This window comes from Hylobates moloch, unplaced genomic scaffold (genome assembly GCF_009828535.3).
Source record: "Hylobates moloch isolate HMO894 unplaced genomic scaffold, HMol_V3 SCAFFOLD_10, whole genome shotgun sequence".
Taxonomy (NCBI): Eukaryota; Metazoa; Chordata; class Mammalia; order Primates; family Hylobatidae; genus Hylobates; species Hylobates moloch.
The window spans coordinates 24,937,502-24,950,717 of record NW_026652285.1 but is presented as its reverse complement, the minus strand read 5'-3'; positions in this window follow the sequence as shown (position 1 = coordinate 24,950,717).

The following is a 13,216-nucleotide window of genomic DNA, read 5'->3' as shown; positions in this document are numbered from 1 at the left end:
TGCCCGCCTCAGCCTCCAAAGTGCTGGGATTAGAGATCTCCGCCCTGAAGAGGAAATGTGCTGGTATTTGAATGTCTAAGTCCCTATTTAGTGAGGTGGCATTTGTCCTCCTGTAGGGGCTACCTCTACCACTGCTCAAAGGTTTTCTAGTCCCTGTATTGATATCCTCTGTTCCTGGTTTTTTTTTTTTTTTGACAGAATTTTGCTCTTGTTGCCCAGCCTGGAGTGCAATGGTGTGATCTTGGCTCATTGCAACCTCCACCTCCCAGGTTCAAGCGATTCTCCTGCCTCAGCCTCCCGAGTAGCTGGGACTATAGGCATCCACCACCATGCCCAGCTAATTTTTGTATTTGCAGTAGAGACAGGGTTTCACCATGTTGGCCAGGCTGGTCTCGAACTCCTGACCTCAGGTGATCCTGCCCACCTCAGCCTCCCAAAGTGCTGGGATTACAGACGTGAACCCCTGCGCCCGGTATGTTCCTGCTTTTGAATGCCTGTTTCTAAGTTCAGATTTCTACTCCAGCCATAATGATGTCCTGACTTCCACTGCCTGGAAGAGGGGGTTCTTCAGGTTCAGGTTTAATATCAACTTGCTCGTTAGTTTGAGTCCAAGTTAACAATACTGTCTCCTCCTAGCAACCTCCAGATGCTCTGAGTATCTGCAGAAAAGACTGTCCAGTGAGTCTGTCCCAAACTGTCTGCCTATCTGCCCCTCTAGCCCATCTCTTATCCAGGGTCTCAGTTTGAATTTAGGATCAAGTGCTTATTATTATTGGAAAAAGTAAGACGGTGACATTAGAATAAAACATGTGTTGGCAAATTGTCCCTGAATCGAATCCACATTTCTGCAATCTTTTCATAAGCTATGATGAGAGTCCTTTTGAAATGCTCTGCTGAAATTCATTTTGTACTGAATTTCGTTTATCAATGAATCTAGCAAAAATAAAAAGTTATTTTACACGGATTGGTCTAAGTGGTACCATGTTTTATTTTTTGGCATTCACAAAAGATCATCTGAACAATTTATTCTAAAGTCTTTTTCTAGGATAAGATCAAGCTGATTGGTGTATGGTTTGCAGAAACTTGAAAAATCGGGATGGTCTTTGCTTGTCTCAGCACGTTGAATAGCTCTTGTTCTCTAAGATTCCTCAAATATCAATATGTGGTTAATTTCCAGTCTCTAACTGCTCTGGGACCTAATGTGCGCAGCATGCAGTGACATGAATTTATTTAGAGAATCTAAGCATTTGCAAAATTGATTTGTCCTTATCAATGTTTAGTCATTTTTCCAATTCAATTATTTCCTATTGTCTGAAAAAATAGACACCAAATAAGAGTATTTCTAGCATAAACTTCACTTTCTTTGTGCCATATGCCACTGGGAGATCTCAGATCTTCTCTCAATCCCTGCTCTCAGCCTGAAATAAGGAGGCCAGTTTCCTTTTATAAGCCCGGATTTTCCTTGCCAGATACTGACATGTTTACAGTTCATGGGTTGTGAATTGGATGAAGGGTGGATACAAATGCATCATACAAAAAAAATGCAGCATCACACTGAGGAGCTTACTTCATATTAAACTTTTTTTAGTGCTTATAGCTCTCTTTATTCAGATCAAAAGGAATTAAAATCTCTGTCACTCTTGTTGTAAGTTTTCTCATTTTAGTTCAGAAGGAAACATTTCAATTTTTCTTTTGTTATAAAAGTAACCTGTGCTTGAGGGGGAAAACAATGTAGGAAAAATAAAAAAGGGAAGTCCTAGTTTCCAAACACCCCATCCACATCCCCCTCCCCAGGGACAAACTATTGATTACTGCTTATTATGCCCTAATCTTGGTTTTCTCTTTCTCTTTACAGATGGTTGGTTACTATTCTCATTAGAAAGACTAAAGAAAAGGCTGGGCACAGTGGCTCAAGCTTGTAATTCCAGCACTTTGGGAGGCTGAAGTGGGTGGATCATCTAAGGTCAGGAGTTCAAGACCAGCCTGCCCCATGTGGTGAAACCCTGTCTCTACTAAAAATGAAAGAAAAAAAAAGAAAGAAAGGAAAGAAAGAAAGAAGAAAGAAAGAAAAGAGAGAAAGAAACTGGGCATGGTGGGCACCTGTAATCCCAGCTACTTGGGAGGCTGAGGCAGGAGAATTGCTTGAACTCAGGAGGTGGAGGTTGCGGTGAGCCAAGATTGCACCATTGCACTCCAGCCTTCGCAACAGGAGCGAAACTCTATTAAAAAAAAAAAAAGACTAAAGAAAAATAAGAGGAGCGTTGATTTCTATATCGCAAGCACAGTACAAGATTATCAGTACAAAGCAATAGACCTTTTCCTGTTTAATGACATACTCACTTTGTTTACAACCATTTCCTTAAAAAACACATTTCCACCATGTTTTCTGCTGTTTTTTTTTTTTTCCCAGCCAAAAAGCATCTGGTGCTTCTTTCACTCTTCTCGTGGACTCCTACCATCACTGTTTAATGCCTTGTTCACGAATCTTTCTTCCTAAGGCTAAACTTTTGAAATTGTAGACATGCAGTTATTTTTGATCTACAAAAATGGAAATTTCGTTTGGCTCAAACTCGTATTCTCTACTTGGCCTTTTTTTTTTTTTTTAAGTAGAGATGGGGTTTCATCATATTGGCCAGGCTGGTTTTGAACTCCTGACCTCAAGTGATCTGCCTGCCTCACCCTCCCAAAGTGCTGGGATTACAGGCATGAGCCACCACGCCTGGCCTACTTGGCCTTTTTCAATCAAATCCCAGTACACAGCTCCGTAAAAGTCCCTCTGACATCTTTATAGTATACTGAAAAGTATTTTAAAAGGCCTTAGGATACTAATCACACACAGAAAAGTATTTTAAAAAGAATTAAGTCAACTTAAGCCGTCTTGTCTCCCAGTGTCTATTAGAATGAAATTTCCCTGTCATTTTTCTGATTGTTTCCATATCTATTTAATAACTAGGGTACACGTCAGACTTGTCCTGAGAAGTTCCATTCCCGAGGAAAAACTATCCATTGATTGTCTTATTTTGGAAATCTCAAATGTGGGATTCGTATAATGGGCTTTGATAAAGGATGTTAAGGGGCAAATTTAAGGCAGCCTCGTAAAGGTCAACTTGGAAACTAAATATCAGTAGGGAGTTATTTCAGTGGCTATAAGTTAGGACAATAGAATAAAAACTGATATTTGAGACATAAAAATGGCCCAAAAAGATGGGCGTAATGAGCCCATGAGTCCCCAGTATAACATGAAACTTGCTGATCTGCGTGGTGTACGGCATTTGGTGTTACTCACGTTGGTCTCATCAGTTTACCCACCTAAATAAATTCATCTTATAACAAACAGTTCTATAACATCTAGAAGTAAGTTCCCTCCTGTAGCCCACTTCATCAGAAACTTCTTGGCAACACCTGAATGTAGCTGGAACTGGAAAAATATTTGATGGTAGTGATTTCCTGATAAATAGTCCAGACTGTTGCAAACAAAATCAAAGGATTGCTCTTTTTAAACAGAGTCTTGCTCTGTCACACAGGCTGGAGTGCAGTGGCTTGATCTTGGCTCACTGCAACCTCTGCCTCCTGGGTTCAAGCGATTCTCCTGCCTCAGCCTCCCGAGTAGCTGAGATTACAGGTGCGTGTCACCACACCCCACTAATTTTTTGTATTTTTAATAAAGATGGGGTTTCACCACATTGATCAGGCTGGTTTTGAACTCCTGACCTCAAGTGATTCACCTACCTCGGCCTCCTAAAATGCTAGGATTACAGGTGTAAGCCACTGTGCCTGGTTAAAGGGTTGCTGTTTAAATAAACTATTTGCTTGTGTTCTAAGTCAGCATGGATGGGATCCATAGATCTGTCCCAAAGTCTTAAAAATTAGTCTCTTGACTTAGTGGCATGGGAATAGATGTGAAAAAACTTTGTTTTTTAAAAAATATTAATTAATTAATTAATTTTTGAGACAAAGTCTCGCTCTTTCACCCAGGCTGGAGTGCAGTGGCGCGATCTCAGCTCACTGCAACCTCCGCCTCCCAGGTTCAAGTGATTTTCGTGCCTGAGCCTCGCGAGTAGCTGGGAATACAGGTGCACACCACCAAGCCTGGCTAATTTTGTATTTTGAGTAGAGATGCGTTTTGCCATGTTGGCCAGGCTGGTCTCCAACTCCTGACCTCAAATGGTCCTCCCGCCTTGGCCTCTCGAAGTGCTGGGATTACAGGCGTGAGCCACTGTGCCTGGCCAAAATGGGAAAAAGCTTTGTAAAATGTAAAATATCCTTTAAATCTAAGAGCTTATGAAGGATATACTGCACACATAATCTAGGTCACGAAAGGATATGCAAGATGAGTGTAGATTACTAGGTGATAAATTGGTAAATGCCTTAGTTGCAAAGAAGATAATTCAAATTATAAATACAATGAAGAAATGTGCAGGAAAGATATTTAAGAGGTGGCAAAATTAACCAGTTATTTACAATCAGCAGAGGTGGTGGACAGGGATGGTGAATCTCGTGCATGTCCAATTTCTAGTGATACTCATTAGTTAAATCCAAACCCTCACTAGTGGTCACGAAGTCCAATATTTCTTTAAAAAGGCAGTAAGGACCAATGAAGATTTTTTTCCTTGTCCATAGTTTAGTCGAGCTTCTGAATCTTCTCATAGGCCCATGTGCGCACTTCCTTGTAAAATCCAGTTTTGTAAAATTTTAGCAAAGGGCCCTGCTAAATAGGTTTAGCAAGAACTCCCCATCCTCGATATCTAATCACTGTTTACAGCGGATCAGATCTCTCATCTACCACAATTCTCCAAGTGATATTTGATCACCCACGCCTGTCTTCAGCAAGAGCACTTTTAGGTCAGTTTAGCCAAAATTTCCCTACTGGTGATGCTTCCTCTCAGTAATTTTCCATCCACTGACCGCCACCCTGCACCTTGGCTGTAAATTCTCACTTGCCCATGCTATATTGGGAGATGAATCCAATCTCTGTCTCCCATTGCAAGACCGTGTTATGGTGGTTCCTTTGTTTGCTGCAATGTTCCTGAATAAAGTCTCCCTTACCAGGCTTTCACAAGTGCCATCGAATAATTTTTTTTAACAAGACTATGATGAATTTTTAAAAGCCAAATCCCTATTGTTTCCCTGATAACATATTATTTCACCAGAAAAATAAATATAAGAAGTTAATTTTAAATGTATCTTAAACCATCAGAAAAGAGCTTAACCTTATTGAACTGAGCTACTAGGAAAGAGGAGGAAAGAAGAGTGGAAAGCACTGGTCATTCAGTGCAAGCATGTCCGACTGTCACCAATAAGCTAGCTGTACCTGTCTTAGGACAGAGCTGTACCTGTCTTAGGACGGAGCTATATGAAGGAAGTTAATATTTGCCAGTTAAAAGCAAAATGAAAGAGGAAAACAGTGATTCAGCACTAAACAGAATTAAGAGTCAGTCATTTGAAATATAGAAAAACCTAGAAATACCATTACAAACAACAACAATAACAATAAACCCCCTATTGTATAATAAATTGTGCAATAGGTAAGAGATAGATTGTTTAAAGTCTTCTTGGAGGTTGTAAGTTATTTTCAGGGCCAAAAAGTAAAAAACTGCTCTTGCAATTTAAGTTCTGGTATATATTTTGCAAATGCTGGCATGCTCAGTGCTTCCTGAAGGAGAGGGAGCTATCCTTATTTTGATCAGTTTAGATTGAATGAAAATTTTCTCTGATGCTGATATAGATCCAGTCTCCCAAATTTTAGGTTCCCCACAATTCTTCAGACATCACCAATAAGAGTTCAATGTTCTTGGCCAGGTGCCGTGGCTCACACCTGTAATCCCAGCACTTTGGGAGGCCAATGTGGGCAGATCATGAGGTCAAGAGATCGAGACCATCCTGGCCAACATGGTGAAACATGGGCATGGTGGCGCGCACCTGTAATCCCAGCTACTCAGGAGGCTGAGGCAAGAGAATTGCTTGAAACTTGGAGGTGGAGGTTGCAGTGAGCCGAGATCACACCACTGCACTCCAGCCTGGTGAAGGAGCGAGACTTATCTCAAAAAAAAAAAAAAGAGCTCAATGTTCAATGTTCTCACTTGGAAGATATCTCAGTATCTGAGAAGTATTTGTCCAAGGTCAGGAAACTAAAACTCATTTAAAGAAACTAAATTCTCTCTTATGCTGTTTACATCCATTTGGGGCCACTATTCCCCTTTCCAGTTGTCCTTCTACACAATTCTGTTCAAATATGATTCTTGAATGTATAATATTGAGAAGTCCTCTTTTCTTATGTCTTCATAATAATTTTGCTAGTAGATATTAAATGAAATCCTTTATATTCTTATCATCACCTATTTGTGTAGGAACAATTCTTTCATAGTGGACTTAACGTTGGTCTTAGTGAGTGCTTTGTTTTATATATTAAGTATACTTATGCTTTGCTGTATTTATTACTATTGGGCACTTAAAGGGGAATGCTTGGAAAGAACTGGGTTGATTTTGCTAGGAATCAACCTTAAAGGGTAGAAGATTATTGAAATTTGACCCTTTCCGTCTTAATCTTTGTTCCAAGCAGGAATCTGACTGGGGCTGAAGAGCCTGGTTTTTACCTCGTCCTTATCTTGCATAAGGAATGCTTTTGTTTAGAAAGAGGATCTGAAGGTTTTCTGGTCTGGGACAGGTCACAACCACCGTGGAACACAGTGATATTAAAGGATGGATAAGGCTTGCATTCTCTCCTTAGTGAGTTTATACAATCTTTCCATTTTAGGCTTTCTTGATTTATACTCTAGAATAATGTCTATATTTGTTTATTTAAGTGGGAATCATTTTAATTTTATTTCTGATTTTTAATCTTATATTTTCTACATAAGTTACCTCCAAACCTACAATGTAATTAAATTTATCCCAGCATTTGATCTTAGAATATAGCATTCATTCTTGTTTCCTGCATATTCACAAGAAAAATCCCAAGCTGTGTTATCTGAACCATGTGTCAGAAGAGGTTCCAGGGAGAAGGTTTCAAGTTATGAAAGAGCCGAGTTTTCCCTATTTTGAATGTAGGAAACACAGGCTGGTTTTTCTGAAATTAATCCCTGTTCTTTCCATAACAATATTACATTGCACTAGAGAGCCTAACCTAGGGATTGTCTTTTATGTGTAATTCAAATTCTAAGAAGAATAAATTCACTATAGTCCAATCACCACTATAACTCACAGCAGGGAGGAAGGAAGAAATATGTGGTGTGTCACTCATAACAAGTTGGTGATGTTAGATTATAATCAGATGAACAAAGACACACATAAAATCATAAGAGTCAACCCAACACTCTGATGACAATTCTACCTTGTCATTATGATGACAACTCTGTATCACACAGTAATCTTTTTTTAAAGACTTTGTGAGATAAGAGAGAAAGATAAACAAAGCCCATGTTATCCTGACATGCAATAGAAATATTACAAATAGTCAACAGATATGATGGTAGACATGAACTAAACCAAACATAAATTTCATCGTGGATGCTCACCACGCAATTGTGTGAATGAGAATGCATTGATACAGTCAGATATCATCCAAGACTTGGAACATACGTTCAAAATGATCAAAAACAAATTATGTAGCGTCACCTTAAAAAGATGTATGTATTCAAAGTCTGAGGAATTGATTCAAGTCTAATTGAAGATGTAAAAATGTGAGACTTAGAGTATTGTTGAACCATGGAAAATTAGGGTTAAGACAAGTGCTGGGGCGAATGTTGGCAGTGCCCCACCAGGCAACTGCCCAGAGGAGAGGGACTATGAATTTTCAATTTCCACTGGTGAGAACTATTGTGAAATGAACATGTCAAATGCCATTCAACATTTAGTTTATATAACTTCCTGTCTGATTCCTTACTCATGTGGTGGTTCAGAAGTTCCTTTTACTTAATTCTTCTGTAATTTAATAAATAGGCGTCCTTGCTTTTTGGGCTTGGCTAACAGGAGTCTGCTCTAAGACGTGGCTTAGCCCTTAGAATGTAAGTAAAATCAGGTCTCTGGGTCTGCAAGGCTAAAGGCCAGACCCAGATACATTTATCAAGGTTGTGAATTCTACCTTGCATGCCTTTGGGGAGACAGTCCTTATTTTTTTATCTCCAAGGGAATGCCAATTATCATGACAGTGTGTATGCTTTCTTTAAAGCATTATGTATGTGAATGCTTACGGAGTTCAGAGAATAACAACCTGTTAGCAATTAATTAATCAAATAATGATGGGGCAAGACAGAGTGTTTAAGGACCTCAAAGAATCTCAGGCATGGAAGGAATCCTAATAAACTTCCTGGCATGTGTTGCCAGATCCAATGCTTAAGTGTCTAGTAAATGGAAATTCATACACCCGGGGTGGTCTGTTCCATTCCTAGGAAGATCTTTTAAAGAGATTTTAGAGAGTTTCTGTACTCACTCTAGACCCCCTGAACTTTTTCCTCATTAGAAGTATCTGTGACTATGCGATCAGAATGGCTTTTCTGAGCACTTCCCTACCCTTAGCTCCATCTTCTATTCCAGTGTCCTTTGCCGGAAAATCACATTCATGTTCCCGTAAACATGACAATTATCTTCCCGCTCTGTAGAATGCAGTTCCAGCCAAGCAAACATTTCCTTGTCTTGCTATCACAAATTTTTAGATGGTCCTTTTGCAGCAAGTTTATCACCACTAACCTTTGCTTACCAAGTCCTTCTCATTGTTAAAATCTAGATCAAGGTGGTTTACCTGGATGCCTAAGAGCCTTCTGCTCAATTTTAGTGATTCTGAGGTCCCCACAAAATAGCTAGATTGTTGGATGTTCCTTCATCCCTTCTTCTCCCATGTGTACTGGTTTTGTGATCTGCATTTGCAATGTATCATCAATTTCCTGTGTTTGGCCAAGAAGACTGTAGTATGTCCACACAAGGAGAGCTCATGGGTTCATCTTTCCTTCTTTGTTCATGCACAGGTTTTCCACTGTGGAAAAAGGCAGGAAAGTCTGGGCCATGAGGATCGAAATCACATAGATGAGTATTTGCATCATGCCTGTTCTGCTACCTACTAGCTGCAGGCTTTGAGTACTTAAAATATTCCAACCATGTTTTATTTTTTCTGCATTTACATTTTTGGGGAATTTTTGTACCTGAATTCTTTCAGTATCACCCCTGTTGTCCTACATGGTAAATTGATTCATGGGTTCAAAATGCAAGTTTTTTATTTCTTTCCCTCTATGATTTGTTGCTAAGATACAATTCTGCTAGACAGTCGTCATGAACCACCCTTCCTATATCATTAATAATATAGGCTCACCTTCCTCACTTCTACTTCTACTGTATAAATTTTGTCTCTTGTTTGTATTCTTCAGAAGCACAATAAATGTGAGGATGTTGAATGCCTTGTTCACTTCTATAATCACAGCACCTGGCACAGTACTTAACACACAGTAAGTGCTCAATAAATCTTGTTTAAATAAAGGATTGTTTTAATATCCAGATGTAAGTCTTTATTCTCATTCACTCTCCTAAAGTCCCAACTATTGGTAGAATAAGGAAATGAGACTGTGTGAGGGTAGGAAGTAATTTGCTGTCATATTCAAGGCTCCATAGACCCGGTTCTGTCTCTAGACTGGTAGGGGCAGGGAGCATAGCACACACAGTGAGTGTAGTGTAGACAGCTTAGTGCTTGAAGCCAGGTCAACTGTTAACTGTACAACTTTGAGCAAGTTCCGTCATCTCCCTTAGCCTCTGTTTCTTCATCTATGAAATGAGGAAAATAAAACATTGGTGGATTATGAATTAGAAAAATCTAGACTAATACCTGTAGTTACTCAGTAAATGGTAGTCCCTCAGCTCATCCTTGAATGCATCAGGAGAGCAAGCACTTAGCAAGTCAGACAACATGGAAGCCTCTTTGGAAAATCCCTCTACACTCTTAGGTTTCCCAAGACCTAACTACAATGCGATAGCTCAGGCCACAGAATATTCTTCCTCTCCTGGATCCAGTATCTGTTCTTTTTTTCAAGAAATATCTTGATATCCGCTTTGGTGTTCAGTTCTTCGGAAAGTCTAGCTCCCACTTTGGGGGACTACAATAGCGTCTATTGTCATTATATCCACTATACTTTTTAAGAGCGACCAGTTTCCTTTCTTTTCTTTCTCAAATCCTTATGTTTTCTTTTTCTAACACTCTGATGTTGAATCTCCTCAGCTTCAACTTTGCCTCACAACATTGAGGCACTAGTTGGATCAAAGCATTGTATACCCATTGCTCAGTTACTTCAATTCTGAGGATTCTGTAAATATGCACTACCCTTATAATCCTCCGATTGGGAAGCTAGGTTGATCGAACATTTGGAGCACAGAAACTGTGTCTTGTGCGCATTGCAGGGTGCTTCTTAGTCTTTTTTGTTCAAGTATTCTGCATTTTTAGGTAGAAAATTGACCTACATGTACAAGACATTTCATTTTCATTTCTCAATAAGCAACTCAAATCATACACCTTCCCTAAAACTCAGGCACTAGAGTTACTTCTACTTGTATTAAAATCTAAATAATAATGCCCTGGATCAAGATTCAGAACATCTGGGTATTGGACTTAATTCTATCAATTTCTAACTGTATGACATGAGGCCAGTGATTTTTCTCATTTGTAATGTGCAAATGATAGTCTTTGCTTTGCCCACCTTGTGGGGTTACTATGAGATTAGAAGAGATAATAGGAAATACAATACACATGCAAGGCCTTTTAAATGAATAGCTGTGCAGAACAAAACCCCAATGTATGGTCCATGACAGGAAAGACTTTAGGAAGATAATTCTTTTTTAAAAAAAAATTTTTAAATTATACTTCAAGTCTAGGGTACATGTGCAGAACGTGCAGGTTTGTTACATAGGTATACCTGTGCCATGTTTGTTTGCTGCACCCGTTAACTCATCATTTACATTAGGTATTTCTCCTAATGCTATCCCTCCCCCCACCCCCACCCCATGACAGGCCCTGGGGTGTGGTGTTCCCTGCCCTTTGTCCAAGTGTTCTCATTGTTCAATTTCCACCTATAAGTGAGAACACGCGGTGTTTGGTTTTCTGTCCTTGTGATAGTTTGCTCAGAATGATGGTTTCCAGTTGCATCCATGTCCCTACAAAGGACATGAACTCATCCTTTTTTATGGCTGCATAGTATTCCATGGTGTATATGTGCCACATTTTCTTAATCCAGTCTATCATAGTTGGACATTTGGGTTGGTTCCAAGTCTTTGCTATTGTGAATAGTGCCGCAGCAAACATATGTGTGCATGCATCTTTATAGTAGCATGATTTATAATCCTTTGGGTATATACCCAGTAATGAGATTGCTAGGTCAAATGGTATTTCTTGTTCTAGATCCTTGAGAATAATTCTAACTGATTATGGAGGTGAGAAGCAGGACACAGGAATAATGAGTACGTTGATATAACGTGGTTGATATTGGGCATTTGCAGCAATATTGATCAGTTGCAGAGACTTAAGAGAACAGTCTTAGGGATTTGATATTTTAAGATTGTTAGAGGGAAAAGGGGATGACAATTTTTCCTTGGCTGAGATCTTGAGTTCATGTCAAGGATCCATGAAGATAACTAGCAGCTGGCACTCTGATATATAGGAAATGAGGAAGAGAAAAATCAAAGTGAAGCCAGCTCCACTTCACTAAGCAGCCTCACAATTTAACAATATAACACATCAAATGTTTGGCAACAGTATGTTGGTTGTCAACAAAGTCAGGGGAGTGGGAGTCAGTTCATTGGTAAGGCTGGTAGCAGCTGGACTCACAGCAGGTGGGCTGGCAGCAGGATGGGCTGCAGCAGGTGGTCACACAGATGGTCCTGTAGCAGGTGATTGCACAGCAAGCTGGGCGACAGCAAGGCAGGCAGGAGCTGGACCCACAGCCGATGGTTCTGTAGCAGGTGGTCTGCATGCAGCACATAGGCTGGCAGCAAGGAGAGCGACAGTGGGTCATGATGTCAGGGGTGGAGGGTGGGGTCCTGTTTAGAGGTAAATTTCCCAGAATCTGATGACTCCTTCCACTCTGGACCTTCTATACACTGAGCCTCCAAAGTTTCCACCAATCAGCAGGACTTTTCCTTGTTGTTTACATTGTTTTCCATAATCAGTTTGAGGATTATCAAAGAGGAAGTTGTTTCCTAAATGTTATAGATCTGAGAGTAAGGGTTTAATCTGTTTCTTAATTGAGAATAAGTGTTAGAAACTTTGTTTCAGATAAAAGGAAGGTGGTCACATCATTGACATCCTTCCTGCTCTGGTCGTCATGTGATCATGTGATAGTTCCTACTGGCCTTGGAAGGTCAGGGCAGGTGTTTCTCCCCAGCTTGTTCTTCGGGGAGTGTCTGTGGGGAGGAGCATGATGCTGATAGGTTCACAGTGATGAACTGAACCCATGCCTGGGTCAAGGCTGTTCACCTTCAGGGCTTGATTCAAGAATAACAGGCACCCACCTGTCTTTGTGCAACCTACTCTGGATGTGTCTGTGATGTTTGTCTTTCTGTGCCTGGCTTATTTTACTTAACATAATGATCTTCAGCTCCATCCATGTTGTTGCGAATGACTTGATCTCATTCTTTTTTATGGCTGAATAATACTTCATTTGGTGTATGTACCACATTTTCTTTATCCATTTATCTGTTGGTGGACACTTATATTGCTGCTAAATCTTAGCTATTGTAAACAGTGATGCAACAAATATAGGAGTGCAGATGTCTCTTTGATATACGGATTTCCCTTCTTCTGGGTATATACTGAGCAGTGTGATTGCCGGATAATATGGTAGCTCAGTTTTTAGTTTTTTGAGGAACCTCCAAAGTGTTTTCCATAGTGCTTGTACTAATTTACATTCCCACCAAGAATGCACGAGCCTTCTCTTTTCTCCACATCTGCATCAGCATTTGTCATTGCCTGCCTTTTGGATATAAGCCATTTTAACTGGGGTGAGATGATCTCTCATTGTAGTTTTGATTTGCATTTCTCTGATGATCAATGATAGTGAACACCTTTTCATATGCTTATTTATATGTCTTCTTTTGAGAAATGTCAATTCAAATCTTTTGCCCATTTTGTGATCAGATTATTATATTTTTTTTCCTATAGAATTATTTGACCTCCTTATATTCCGGTTGTTAATTCATTACCAATGCATAGGTATTTTGCAAATATTTTCTCCCATTCTGTGGGTTA